Here is a 13,698-nt window from a genome sequence, read left to right on the forward strand (position 1 = left end):
ATCTTTTAATTTCATGGCTGCAATCACCATCTGCAGTGATTCTGGAGCCCCCCAAAATAAAGTCTGACACTGTTTCCACTGTTTCCCCATCTATTTCCCATGAAGTGATGGGCCCGGATGCCATGATCTTTGTTTTCTGAATGTTGAGCTTTAGGCCAACTTTTTCACTCTCCTGTTTCACTTTCATCAAGAGGCTTTTAGCTCCTCTTCACTTTCTGCCATAAGGGTGGTGTCATCTGCATATCTGAAGTTATTGATATTTCTCCCAGCAATCTTGATTCCAGCTTGTGTTTCTTCCAGCCCAGCGTTTCTCATGATGTACTCTGCATATAAGTTAAATAAGCATGGTGACAACATACAGCCTTGACGTACTCCTTTTCCTATTTGGAACCAGTCTGTTGTTCCATGTCCAGTTCTAACTGTTGCTTCCTGACCTGCATACATATTTCTCAAGAGGCAGGTCAGGTGGTCTGTATTCCCATCTCTTTCAGAATTTTCCACAGTTTATTATGATCCACACAGTCAAAGGCTTTGGCATAGTCAATAAAGCAGAAATAGATGTTTTTCTGGAACTCTCTTACTTTTTTCATGATCCAGCGGATGTTGGCAATTTAATCTCTGGTTCCTCTGCCTTTTCTAAAACCAGCTTGAACATCAGGGAGTTCTCGGTTCACGTATTGCTGAAGCCTGGCTTGGAGAATTTTGAGCATTACTTTACTAGCATGTGAGATGAGTGCAATTGTGTGGTAGTTTGAGCATTCTTTGGCATTGCCTTTCTTTGGGATTGGAATGAAAACTGACCTTTTCCAATCCTGTGGCCACTGCTGAGTTTTCCAAACTTGCTGGCATATTGAGTGTAGCACTTTCACAGCATCATCTTTCAGGATTTGAAACAGCTCAATTGAAATTCCATCACCTCCACTAGCTTTGTTCGTAGTGATGCTTTCTAAGGCCCACTTGACGTCACATTCCGAGATGTCTGGTTCTAGATTAGTGATCATATCATCATGACTATCTGGGTCATGAAGAAACATCATACTCTATGCTGAAAATCTTCCTCTAAGATCAGGAGCAAAACAAGGATGCCTGCTCTAGCCATTGCTATTCAACATAGTATTGGAAATCCTACCTGGAGCAACTAAGTAAGTAAAAGACATAAAAGAACTTTAAATCACAAAGAGTGAACCTTAATATACACAGAAAATTTTAAAAATCAACCAAGAGGTTGGGGAATCCCAGGATGGAATGCAGACTATGACCAAAAATATCTTAATGTAAGATATAACTTCACTGAATAGATTGCGCAAAAGGTGCTGACCTAAGTAACTCTGACAGATGATGTTTTCACCATATACACTAAGACTAGATAAAAGGGACTGTATAGGAACACTGAATGCCAGTCGTTTCTCATGGGGATCAGTCAGTTCAGTTCAGTCACTCATTCATGTCCGACGCTTTGTGACCGCAGAACTGCAGCACACCAGGCCTCCCTGTCCATAACCAACTCCCAGAGTTCACCCAAATCTATGTCCATTGAGTTGGTGATGTCATCCAACCATCTCATCCTCTATCGTCCCCTTCTCCTCCTGCCCTCAATCTTTCCCAGCATCAGGGTCTTTTCCAATGAGTCAGCTCTTCACATTAGGTAGCCAAAATATTGGAGTTTCAGCTTCAACATCAGTCCTTCCAATGAACACCCGGGACTGATCTCCTTTAGGATGGAGAGGTTGGATCTCCTTGCAGTCCAAGGGACTCCCAAGAGTTTTCTCCAATACCACAGTTCAAAAGCATCAATTCTTTGGCACTCAGCTTTCTTTATAGTCCAACTCTCACATCCATACATGATCACTGGAAAAACCACAGCTTTGACTTGATGGACCTTTGTTGGCAAAGTAATGTCTCTGCTTTTTAATATGCTGTCTAGGTTGGTCATAACTTTCCTTCCAAGGCGTAAGCATCTTTTAATTTCATGGCTGCAATCACCATCTGCAGTGATTTTGGAGCCCAGAAAAATAAAGTCAGCCACTGTTTCCACCGTTTCTCCATCTATTTCCCATGAAATGATGAGACCGGATGCCATGATCTTAGTTTTCTGAATGTTGAGCTTTAGGCCAACTTTTTTGCTCTCCTCTTTCACTTTCATCAAGAGACTCTTTAGTTCTTCTTCACTTTCTGCCATAAGGGTGGTGTCATCTGCATATCTGAGGTTATTGATATTTCTCCCAGCAATCTTGCTCATGGGGATATGGCTCAACAATTTCAACATGGCTGCACATGTATGCTGGGATGAGCAAATAAGTAAATGGATGGTGGGAGCCAGGTTGCTCACTATTGGTGAAGAAACTTACAGATAAGCAAGGAAAAAAGGCTAGAATGGTTCATATGGTATTGGATTAGAGTCAAAGACATGAGTAAACTCATGTCTAACTTAAATGATTGAATAATAAATGGAGAAGACACACATCTGCACACAAGACCTCCCAACTGTAAAGCAACTATACTCCAATTAAACATATTTTTAAAAAAGGTATTTCCAGTAATTTAGGTAGATACTCCCTCATCAAGTAGGTAGAATTTAAGTCCCCACCTTTTGAGTGTGGGCTGTGTGACTTATTTCCAAAAATTAGAGTATGTAAAGGAAGGGGCTAAAAGTAACTTTACAATTGAAAGTGACACATGTACCTTAATGTTCATCGCAGCACTGTTTATAATAGCCAGGACATGGAAGCAACCTAGATGTCCATCAGCAGATGAATGGATAAGAAAGCTGTGGTACATATACACAATGGAATATTACTCAGCTGTTAAAAAGAATACATTTGAATCAGTTCTAATGAGGTGGATGAAACTGGAGCCTACTATACAGAGTGAAGTAAGCCAGAAAGAAAAATATCAATACAGTATACTAACACATATATATGGAATTTAGAAAGATAGTAACGATAACCCTATATGAGAGACAGCAAAAGAGACACAGATGTATAGAATAGTCTTTTGGACTCTGTGGAAGAGGGTGAGGGTGGGATGATTTAGGAGAATGGCACTGAAACACGTATATTATCATATGTGAAACGGATCGCCAGTCCAGGTTCAACACAGGATACAGGATACTCAGGGCTGGTGCACTGGGATGACCCAGAGGGATGGGATGGGGAGGGAGGTGGGAGGGGGGTTCAGGATGGGGAACACATGTACACCCATTGCTGATTCATGTCAATGTATGTCAAAACCACTATAATATTGTAAAGCAATTAATGTCCAATTAAAATGAATACATTTATAAACAACAACAATAACAAAAGTAACTTTACAGTAGAAAAACTTGATAGATACTGTCTTGGGTGATTAAAGTCAACATCAACAGGGATAAATCTTGTTGATAGTATGAACTTTGATATACTGTGAAAAGAAAGGCACTTCCACTCTAAATCTGTCCTCCCAAAGTCCTATCACCCCCAGTCTAACCATGAAGAAAACACCAGGCAAACCCAAACTGAGGGACATTCTACGAAACATCTGAGAGTATTCCTCAAAACTTTCAAGGCCATCAAAAGCAAAGACAGTCTGAGAAACTCTCACAGAGTAGAGGAAGCTAAGAATGAATGTCATATAGTATCTTGAATGAGATGCCTGAACACAAAAGGAACAAAAGGGAAAAACTAAGGACATCTGGATAAAGTATGGTATTTTTTGCTAATGGTGTGTCAGCATGCTTCCCTAGTTTTAACAAATGTACCCTATTAATGTAAGAAGCTGACAATAGGGGAATTCGGGAAAGGGGCATTTAAGAACTCTGTAATATTTTTGCAAATTTTATATAAATCTAAAAGTATCCTAAAATAAACACCTATTTACATAAAATAACCAGATAGTTAGGTTTATTATAAGTACTATGGAAAAAACAAAACAGGGGAAGGGAGATTGGGTGTAGGGGGAGCTGGGTGCGCTTCTACACAGGGTGCTTGAGGAAGGTCTGTCTGAAGAGCTGACATTTGAACAGGCAAAGGAGGGCAGCAAGCCCTGTGGGCATCTGGGGGAAGACTATGCTAGGAAATGGAATCAACAAGAGCAAAGGATCAGGCGCGAGCTCTCAGGGAGGAGCCTCTTAAAAATGGTCCAGATACGACAGAAAAGTCTGAACCCTGCTAGTCATGGGAGGGGAGGAGGAAACAGAACTGAGAAATCTTACTTTATGCATCAGGAAGAAGAAAAGAAGAATGGTCCAATAGAAAACAAACTTGTGATTATCAAAGGGGACAAGTGTGTGTGTGTGCTCAATCATGGAGTCAAGTGGGGGATAAATTAGGAGCTGGGGATTAATACATACATACTACTATATATTACTATATATAAAATAGATAGCAAAGGCATATCATATAGCACAGGGAGCTATATTTAGTATCTTGTAATAACCTATAATGAGAAATAATATTAAAAGATTTATATATATATATGGAAAACCACTAGACCATTCAGGTATGACCTAAATCAAATCCCTTATGATTATACAGTGGAAGTGACAAATAGATTTAAGGGATTAGATCTGATAGAGTGCCTGATGAACTATGCACAGAGGTTCATGACATTGCACAAGAGACAGGGAGCAAGACCATTCCCAAGAAAAAGAAATGCAAAAAAGCAAAATGGCTGTCTGAGGAAGCCTTACAAATAGCTGTGAAAAGAAGAGAAGTGAAAAGAAAAGGAGAAAAGGAAAGATATACCCATTTGAATGCAGAGTTCCAAAGAATAGCAAGGAGAGATAAGAAAGCCTTCCTCAGTGATCAATGCAAAGAAATAGAGGAAAACAACAGAATGGGAAAAACTAGAGATCTCTTCAAGAAAATTAGAGATACCAAGGGAACATTTCATGCAAAGATGGGCTCGATAAAGGACAGAAATGGTTTGGGCCTAACAGAAGCAGAAGATATTAAGAAGAGGTGGCAACAATACACAGAAGAACTGTACAAAAGAATCTTCACAACCCAGATAATCACGATGGTGTGATCACTCATCTAGAGCCAGACATCCTGGAATGTGAAGTCAAGTGGACCTTAGGAAGCATCACCACGAGCAAAGCTAGTGGAGGTGATGGAATTCCAGTTGAGCTATTTCAAATCCTAAAAGGTGATGCTGTGAAAGTGCTCCACTCCATATGCCAGCAAGTTTGAAAAACTCAGCAGTGGCCACAGGACTGGAAAAGGTCAGTTTTCATTCCAATCCCAAAGAAAGGCAATACCAAAGAATGCTCAAACTACCACACAATTGCACTCATCTCACATGCACTCATCTCAAGTAAAGTGATGCGTAAAATTCTCCAAGCCAGGCTTCAGCAATACGTGAACCATGAACTTCCAGATGTTCAAGCTGGTTTTAAAAAAGGCAGAGGAACAAGAGATCAAATTGCCAACATCCGCTGGATCATGAAAAAAGTAAGAGAGTTCCAGAAAAACATCTATTTCTGCTTTATTGACTATGCCAAAGCCTTTGACTGTGTGGGTCACAATAAACTGTGGAAAATTCTGAAAGAGATGGGAATCCCAGACCACCTGACTTGCCTCTTGAGAAACCTATATACAAGTCAAGAAGCAACAATTAGAACTGGACATGGAACTAAACAGATTTGTTCCAAATAGGAAAAGAAATATGTCAAGGCTATATATTGTCACTGTGCTTATTTAACTTATATGCAGAGTACATCATGAGAAACTCTGGGCTGGATGAAGCACAAGATGGAATCAAGATTTCTGGGAAAAATATCAATAACCTCAGATATGCAGATGACACCATCCTTATGGCAGAAAGTGAAGAGGAACTAAAAAGCCTCTTGATGAAAGTGAAAGAAAAGAGTGAAAAGGTTGGCTTAAAGCTCAACATTCAGAAAACTAAGATCATGGCATTTTTTTTTCATCCCTTCATGGCAAATAGATGGGGAAACAATGGAAACAGTGTCAGACTTTATGTTTTGGGGCTCCAAAATCACTGCAAATGGTGACTGCAGCCATGTAATTAAAAGACGCTTATTCCTTGGAAGAAAAGCTATGACCAACCTAGACAGCATATTAAAAAGCAGAGATATTACTTTGCCAACAACAGTCCATCTAGTTAAGGCTATGGTTTTTCCAGTAGTCGTGTATGGATGTGAGAATTGGACTCGAAGAACTGATGCTTTTGAACTGTGGTGTTGGAGAAGACTCTTGAGAATCCCTTGGACTGCAAGGAGATCTAACCAGTCCGTCCTGAAGGAGATCAGGCCTGAATATTCATTGGAAGGACTGATGTTGAAGCTGAAACTCCAATACTTTGGCCACCTGATGCAAAGAGCTGACTCATTTGAAAAGACCCTGATGCTGGGAAAGACTGAAGGTGGAGGAAAAAGAGATGACAGAGGATGAGATGGTTGGATGGCTTCACCGACTCAATGGACATGAGTTTGGGTAAACTCTGGCAGTTGGTGATAGACAGGGAGGCCTGGCATGCTGCAGTCCATGGGGCCACAAAGAGCTGGATATGAGTGAGTGACTGAACTGAACTGACCGATATATATTGTACATAACTTTGCTTTATAACTGAAACTCGCAAAGGATTTTAAATCAACTATACTTCAACTTTTTACAAAAGCATAAGTAAAGAATGGTCTAGAAGGAGAAAATTCCCCCTCACTATGCTATCATGTGACAGTGCTCAAGGTGCTATGGCTTTGCCCCTGCACAGTACATCTGGTCCCCACTGCAGCCCTGGTCTCCTGAAGCTCACTTCTAAGAATCAGTATCCTGAGGCCCCAACTAAGAGTTTCCCAGGTCGTAGTTCACCAGGACAAAATGAAAACGTTGAAACTAGGCCTTCTGACTGTATATCCCATGATTTTCCATTTTGCTTCTGTCCCACAATACTTTGTATGAGAGTACCAAAGCATTTGGGCTTCCCTGGTGGCTCAGAAGTTAAAGCGTCTGCTTCCAATGTGGGAGACCCAGGTTCGATCCCTGGGTTGGGAAGATCCCCTGGAAAAGAAATGGTAACCCACTCCAGTATTCTTGCCTGGAGAATCCCATGGACGGAGAAGCCTGGTAGGCTATAGTCCACAGGGTCGCAAAGAGTCGGACACGGCATCTGGAAGGAGCAAATATCATGTGGTCCCCTGAATCCTAGGGAGTCTAATGGGACAAGTTGCCACCCCACCAAATACTGGGAACAGGTCCTAGCCTAGTTTACACCTGACTCAGAAAAAAACTTTTATGAACATCTTATAATTCTTGATATTAATAATGTCTCTTTACAATATACATACAGAAGTTCAGGAGGACAGCTTCTGCTACTCTCTTACCATCCTTTCAAATGGATCTTTGGGCCTCATGCCTCATATTGTGTGTGTGTGTGTGTGTGTGTGTGCATGTGTGTATCTCCTACATTGCTAGATTACAGAACATATGTTCCTCTTTTTTCTTTTCTCATCTGTACACATGTTCTTAAGGTTGCTGAGGGCTGTAACTGCCTCAAGCAAATTTTCCCAGGCCTAACAATAGCTGACTCCCCGCTAAGTGCTTAGCTGAGAGTAAAACAAACCACAGGAAATGATCATTCTAAAGTACCACCCTTGTAGGTTCTCAGACCTCAAGGAGATAATGGTGGAGATGGGGAATAGGAGAGAACTCAAAGTTATCTATCTGAGTTCCCTCCAAATCTATTTGATTATGAGACCATGTTAAAAGTAATATTATTGGGCTTTTGAATCATCAGGCTCCAGAAACCATAACATATCAAGATTCTTCTATGCTCTCTGCCTCTAATTTCAAAACATTTCCAACTTATTTTATCCCAAACCTCTCAGTGGTGGCTTCAAACCCATCTTAGAAAGGCCTCATGTATACCTAGAGCCAATTTATGTTGATGTATGGCATAAACCATCACAATATTGTAAAGATACTATCCTCCAATTAAAATAAATAAATAAATCTTTAAAAAGAAAGGCATCCTATCATGCTATCTCTGCACTTCTTCCCCAGCTTGGTCCCACCCTAACTCTGTGCCACCCCCCTCTTGGCCCCATAGACCAGAATTTCTTCTCATCCCTGAAACCCACCCATGACCTTCTTCTGAAGGAGTGTTCCCTAGCATTCTGGAAGCTTCTGGGTATTGGGCTTTTCAGAATCCTATAGCATCGAGAAATTTGAGTGAGTGGAAAGATTTTTTTTTTCCCAAGTCGACTTTGGTGTCAAAGAGGAAAATGTTAAAATGCTTATCAGTCCATAAGGATTTAAATTTTCTAACAATCTAATTTAACTTGATCCTTCTTTATTTATTAATACATTTCAGAGCAGTGTCTTCCTTTCCTCTTTTACCCACTCTCTTCTCTCCTTCCTAAAAGATGTATATTAATTACATAATCCTCAGGCTTAGTTGCTCAGAAGTGGATTAGGAGACCTCTTCAACTGTTACATTATTTTCTGTTCCTGAAAGGAAATAATTGGAACATCTATGTCTTGGAGAAAGACACGACAATGAAGGTGTTAAATTAAACTGTCTGAGAACTGACTTCCTCGACAGCTCTGATTCAGGCCTCCCAAAATGTCGCACACTATGACTCATGCTTCCTTCTGGAAATGAGAAAACTTCCTCACCACGCTGATCTAAGCTGCCTGCTTTTGGTCCTCCGTGCTCTCAGGAAGGGATTGAGTTGTATGTTACATTTTTTCCATGGTGGGCAAGGAAACCCATCTTTTGTTTTTCCAAAAGGAGAAACACACATACATACACACACACAGGATGACACACTGAAAATCCTGAACATTAATACCAGGCAGAAAATCAATACCATCACCCCCACCCTCCGTACCCCTGGAAAATAAATAAATGATCTAAGAATTGTAAAAACAAGAGGGAGCTGACTTTTTAACCATTTATGTTACAAAGCTTTTTTTTTTTTTTTAAAAAAGCTCAGTTTTCTAAGGGAAGAAATGCATAGTAACTTTGCAAAGCTAATGTTTTTATTATTCAAGGTGGTCTTAAAGAGTTTGGATGTTGTAGGTAGCTAAAATTCAGTTCTAAGCAGTGCTGATATATTTCCCAGGGATACTGCATTCTCCATGTATTAAGATGTTGGGGGGAAGAGCAAACTTGGGGCACAGAAAAGAGAGGGAAAATGAGGAGAGGAAGGAGTATAATTGCCAACAATATTCTGTTCTGAAATCTTCTCTAGATTGTCCCGTAGCAGCCCCAAGTATAAATGTGTGCCCATCTGCATAATACTCATTTAAAAAATACTAAAAAAATAAAAAAAAAATAAAATAATATTGTTTACTATACCTGAGACTATTGCAACATTGTTAATCAGCCATACTGCAATATAAAATAACAAGTTTTTAAAAATAATAATAATAACTGGGCACTTTTTATTATTAAATTCAGATGAACATCCCAGGCAGCTATTCCTTTTTCAATCTCTCTCACTGAATTTTATTTCTACTAACATATTTCTTTTATGATAAAAAATTTTCTTCTTTATAGTAGTTATGGAATATCACAGAAAAGTGTCTTTCCTATTGGGTAAATTTTTTAAAATAAATTAAAAAAAATGCTATTTACTAGAGTGAAAAAGCTCCTAAGATATTAACTCAGTATAAACATTTGCCATATGGTGAATAAGAATTTATTTTGAAGGTAAGGAATTTGAGATCAGAAATTTTAATATTTTTCTATTTTCCAGCTAAATTAGGTTGAAATTTTGACAAATTATATATATATATATATATAATGTGTATGAAATAAAGAATGGTATGCATATCTACACAGGGAATCCCTGGTGGCTCATAGGTAAAGAATCCACCTGCAATGCAGGAGACGTGGGTTCGATTCCTGAGTAGGGAAGACCCCCTGGAGAAGGAAATGGCAACCCACTCCAGTATTCTTGCCTGGAGAAGCCCATGGACAGAGGAGCCTGGTAGGATACAGTCCATGGGGTTGTAAGAGTTGGTCATGATTTAGCAACTAGTCCACTACCAGCATGGATATCTATTTGCAAGCCTTGCATTTGCTCTCTGAGTCTTCATACATAATGATTGAGGTGAAAATTGCCTTACACACTTCATCTCTTTTTCTTTCCTTACAAGACAACAGGTATCAGTTCTGAGTTCTATTCCCAGCTCCACTACTGAGTTACTGTGGGCTAGTAATTTAATTGAAAGTAGAAGGATGGATCAGATGACTTCCAAAGACCGTTGCAATTTTAAGATTTTGTTTACAGCCATGAGATTTCTCTTCCTCTTTTCAAAGGAAACACCAAGATGTATTGCCTGTTCTTGCTGACAGCTCTTGCCTGTCACCCAGGGACCCCAGTGGCTCTGTCAAGCTCCCAGTCCTAGAAGGTAGGGCTCAAGAACAGGGCACTCACGCATCCACTCTTTCTTGACCCTCCTCTTCACTGGCAGATCAGCTGGCCTTTGGCCTGATTCTGAGAGGGTTTCAGGTTTGAGAGGATCTAAGGCAAGATTCCTATGTTCTTCCTTGATCACTGTTGATTTGCATTCCTTTCAAACAATTTTAGGAGTAGATAGAAGTCCCCATTCATGTCACACACATTTATGAGTGCTTGTTATATTCTTAAATCACTGTGCCAAACCCTGGATATAAGACATGATTGGGTAAGCCCTTAACCTTCATGAGCCTACAAGTAATTATGCAATTGTGCTTTAGATCAGGGATGCAGAGAAACCCAAAATAGTTCTCTATCAAATAACAATGGCCTCTGAAGTTTCACCAGTAATAATACATTCTCTGAGTCATTTAAGTTCCTTGGACTTTGAAAGTACTTTACTATAAATTTTTAAAAGTACTTGGAATGAGGGAGGAGCCTATGTTATGGCCCAAAGGAATGAGGTGAAGAGGAGGAAGAGCTGGGGAGGGGTGAAGAGACATCAAAGAGAGACCGAGGCATTAACAAGGACAGAGAGAATGGGTCCCAAAAGGTCAATGCTAATAGAAAACAAAAAGTTCTAATTAATACATGAAATTAAGGTCTGTTCTGATGGTAGCGTATTATCAGTTGGTCAGCCTGCTGCAAATGTTGAACTACTGCCATGTTCCAGGCACTATTCTAAGTGCTGGTGATATGTCAATGAACATGACATCAGTGAACATAACTGCTGAATGAAAGGAGCTTCAAATTTACAGATAAGAAGAAAGTCAGGAAGGGAGAGAGAGAAGAAGGTAATTTCAGAGCTTAATAATCACCAACCACTAAAGGGATAAAAGAAAACGATAGTACCATGTGTGACTGGGGAGGGTGGGAGTGGCTACTGTAGCTAAGGTGGTCAGAGGAGAATTTTCAAGGAGGTAGTATTTGAGTTAAGACCTGAATAATGAGATATAGGTAGACTTGTAAATATTTGGGGGAAGAGTTATATTATTAATAAGTTAAAAGAATAGCAAATGTGAAGACAGCCTGCTTGAGCGTCAGTAAGAAGTTTGGTGTGACTGGAGCACAATGGATGGGGGGAGAGAATTATAGGAGATGAGGCTGGGAGTTGGGCAGGGGCCATCTCATGCAGGCTAAGCTGATATCCTAGTAATAATAATATTAATAGCAGAATCTGGCATTTACTGCAATCTTGCGCCATGCCAAACACTTTCTGTGGATTAGCTTCTTTATTTGTCACATCTAGTCCACGAGATGGGTGCTATTTCCACTGAGCTCCCCAGAGTAGGACTGCAAAACTAGTTCTAGTTATTAAATATTTTACTCTATTGACATACTAAAGAAATGGATGGACTCAGATACCTTGTTGTGCACATACAAAATAAAGCATGCCCAGTATCATCATCCAACTTAAAGTCTCGAGGGCACTATGACTCTCTTTAAAAGTCTGGGTAAGGAAAAAATGCCATTTGCAGCAACATGAATGGACCTAGAGATGATCATATTAAGTGAAGTAAGTCAGACAAAGACAAATGTCATGTGATATCACTTAGACGTGGAGTCTAAAAAAATGATACAGATGAACTTATTTACAGACTCACAGACTTAGAGAATGAAATTATGATTACCAGAGGGGAAGGGTAGTGGGGAGAGATAGATTGGGAGTTTGGGAACAACATGTACACACTGCTGTATTTATTTACTTTTTTAAAAAAAATTTACTTTCTTTTACTTTACAATACTGTATTGGTTTTGCCATACATCAACATGAATCCACCACGGGTGTACATGAGTGTACACATAAATACACTGCTGTATTTAAAATGGAAAACCAACAAGGACCTACTGTAAAGCACAGGGAACTCTGTTCAATATTATGTAACAACTTAAATGGGGAAAGAGTTTGAAAGAGAATAGATACATGTATATGTATAACTGAATCACTTTGTTGTATACCTGAAACTAACATCACATTATTAATAAACTACACTCCAATATAAAGTAACAAGTTTTTTTTTAAGTCTGTGTAAGAGTGGAGAGCAATGCCTGAGAGTATGAATGACCTCTGTGTGGCTGCATGAGATGGGGAGATGATCCTGCATTATCCAAGTGGCTCCAATATAATCACAAGCTTCCATATTAAGAGGGAGGCAGGAGAGTTAGCATCAGTGATTTAATGTCAGGAGGACTCAATCCACCATTTCTGGCCTCAAAGATAGAGAAAGAGGTCATGAACCAACGAATGCAGATAGGCTCTAGATTCAGAGGAAAAAGCAAGGTAATGAATTCTGCCCCCAGAGGCTCCTAAAGGAGCCACTCTGCTGATACCTTGACCTTAGTTTAATTAGACTGATTCTGGACTTTGACCTCCAGAACCATAAGAAAAATACATCAATGTTGTTTTGAGCCACTAAATCTGTAGTGATTTCTCTCTCTCTTTTCTTTTCTTTTTTCTTTTTTTTTTGTGATAACTCCATGAAAGCATGGAGTCGTAACCACTTGGCTGTCAGGAAATTCCTGATTCTAGTTTTGTTTTAGAGAAATGTGCCATCTACCAGCACCACATTTGTTCTCTGAAGAATGTGGCGCAAAACAGCCACTTTTTTCTTTACTCCATGAATGGGATTCTCTTAAAGTACAAAATATGCTTTGGATCTAGAGCCATGGGCCATACACACCAGCAGATCTCACAACCCTCATTCATTGACTAAATACAATGGGAGCCATGAGAACTTTAAAGTTGGAGTCACAGCCTCCTAGGTTTGAGAGGGATCTTAAAGACCACTTAACTTCCCCTGTGAGAACAAACATCTCAGAAGTGGGATATGGTGGGGATCAGTCCTTTGCCAGATTAAATTGTGTCTTTGTAAGTTCTCACATGTCCCTAAAATAAATACAGAAAGACGGACAGTCCCTAGGGCTGCTCTGCTTCCCAGGGGGCGCTAGTGGTAAAGAACCCACCTGTCAGTACAGTTTGGACATGACAGACGTGAGTTCAATCCCTGGGTCGGGAAGATCCCCTCGAGGAAGGCAATGGCAACCCATTCCAGTATTGTTCCCTGGAGAAACACATGGACAGAGGGGCTTGGTGGGCTGCAGTCCATGGGGTCGCAAAGAGTGGTACAGGACTGCAGCGACTTAGCACAAAGGGCGCATTGGAGCACTGCTCTGGAGCAGTGAGAAATCGGCCTCTTGGTCTATCCATGTAAGAGGGTCTGGGATGCTCAACTTCTGAAGATGAACACTATTCCATTTCCCATTAGCCTGAGCTATGCCAACAATTTATTGAA

Source organism: Ovis aries, chromosome X (genome assembly GCF_016772045.2).
Source record: "Ovis aries strain OAR_USU_Benz2616 breed Rambouillet chromosome X, ARS-UI_Ramb_v3.0, whole genome shotgun sequence".
In the NCBI taxonomy this organism is placed as follows: Eukaryota; Metazoa; Chordata; class Mammalia; order Artiodactyla; family Bovidae; genus Ovis; species Ovis aries.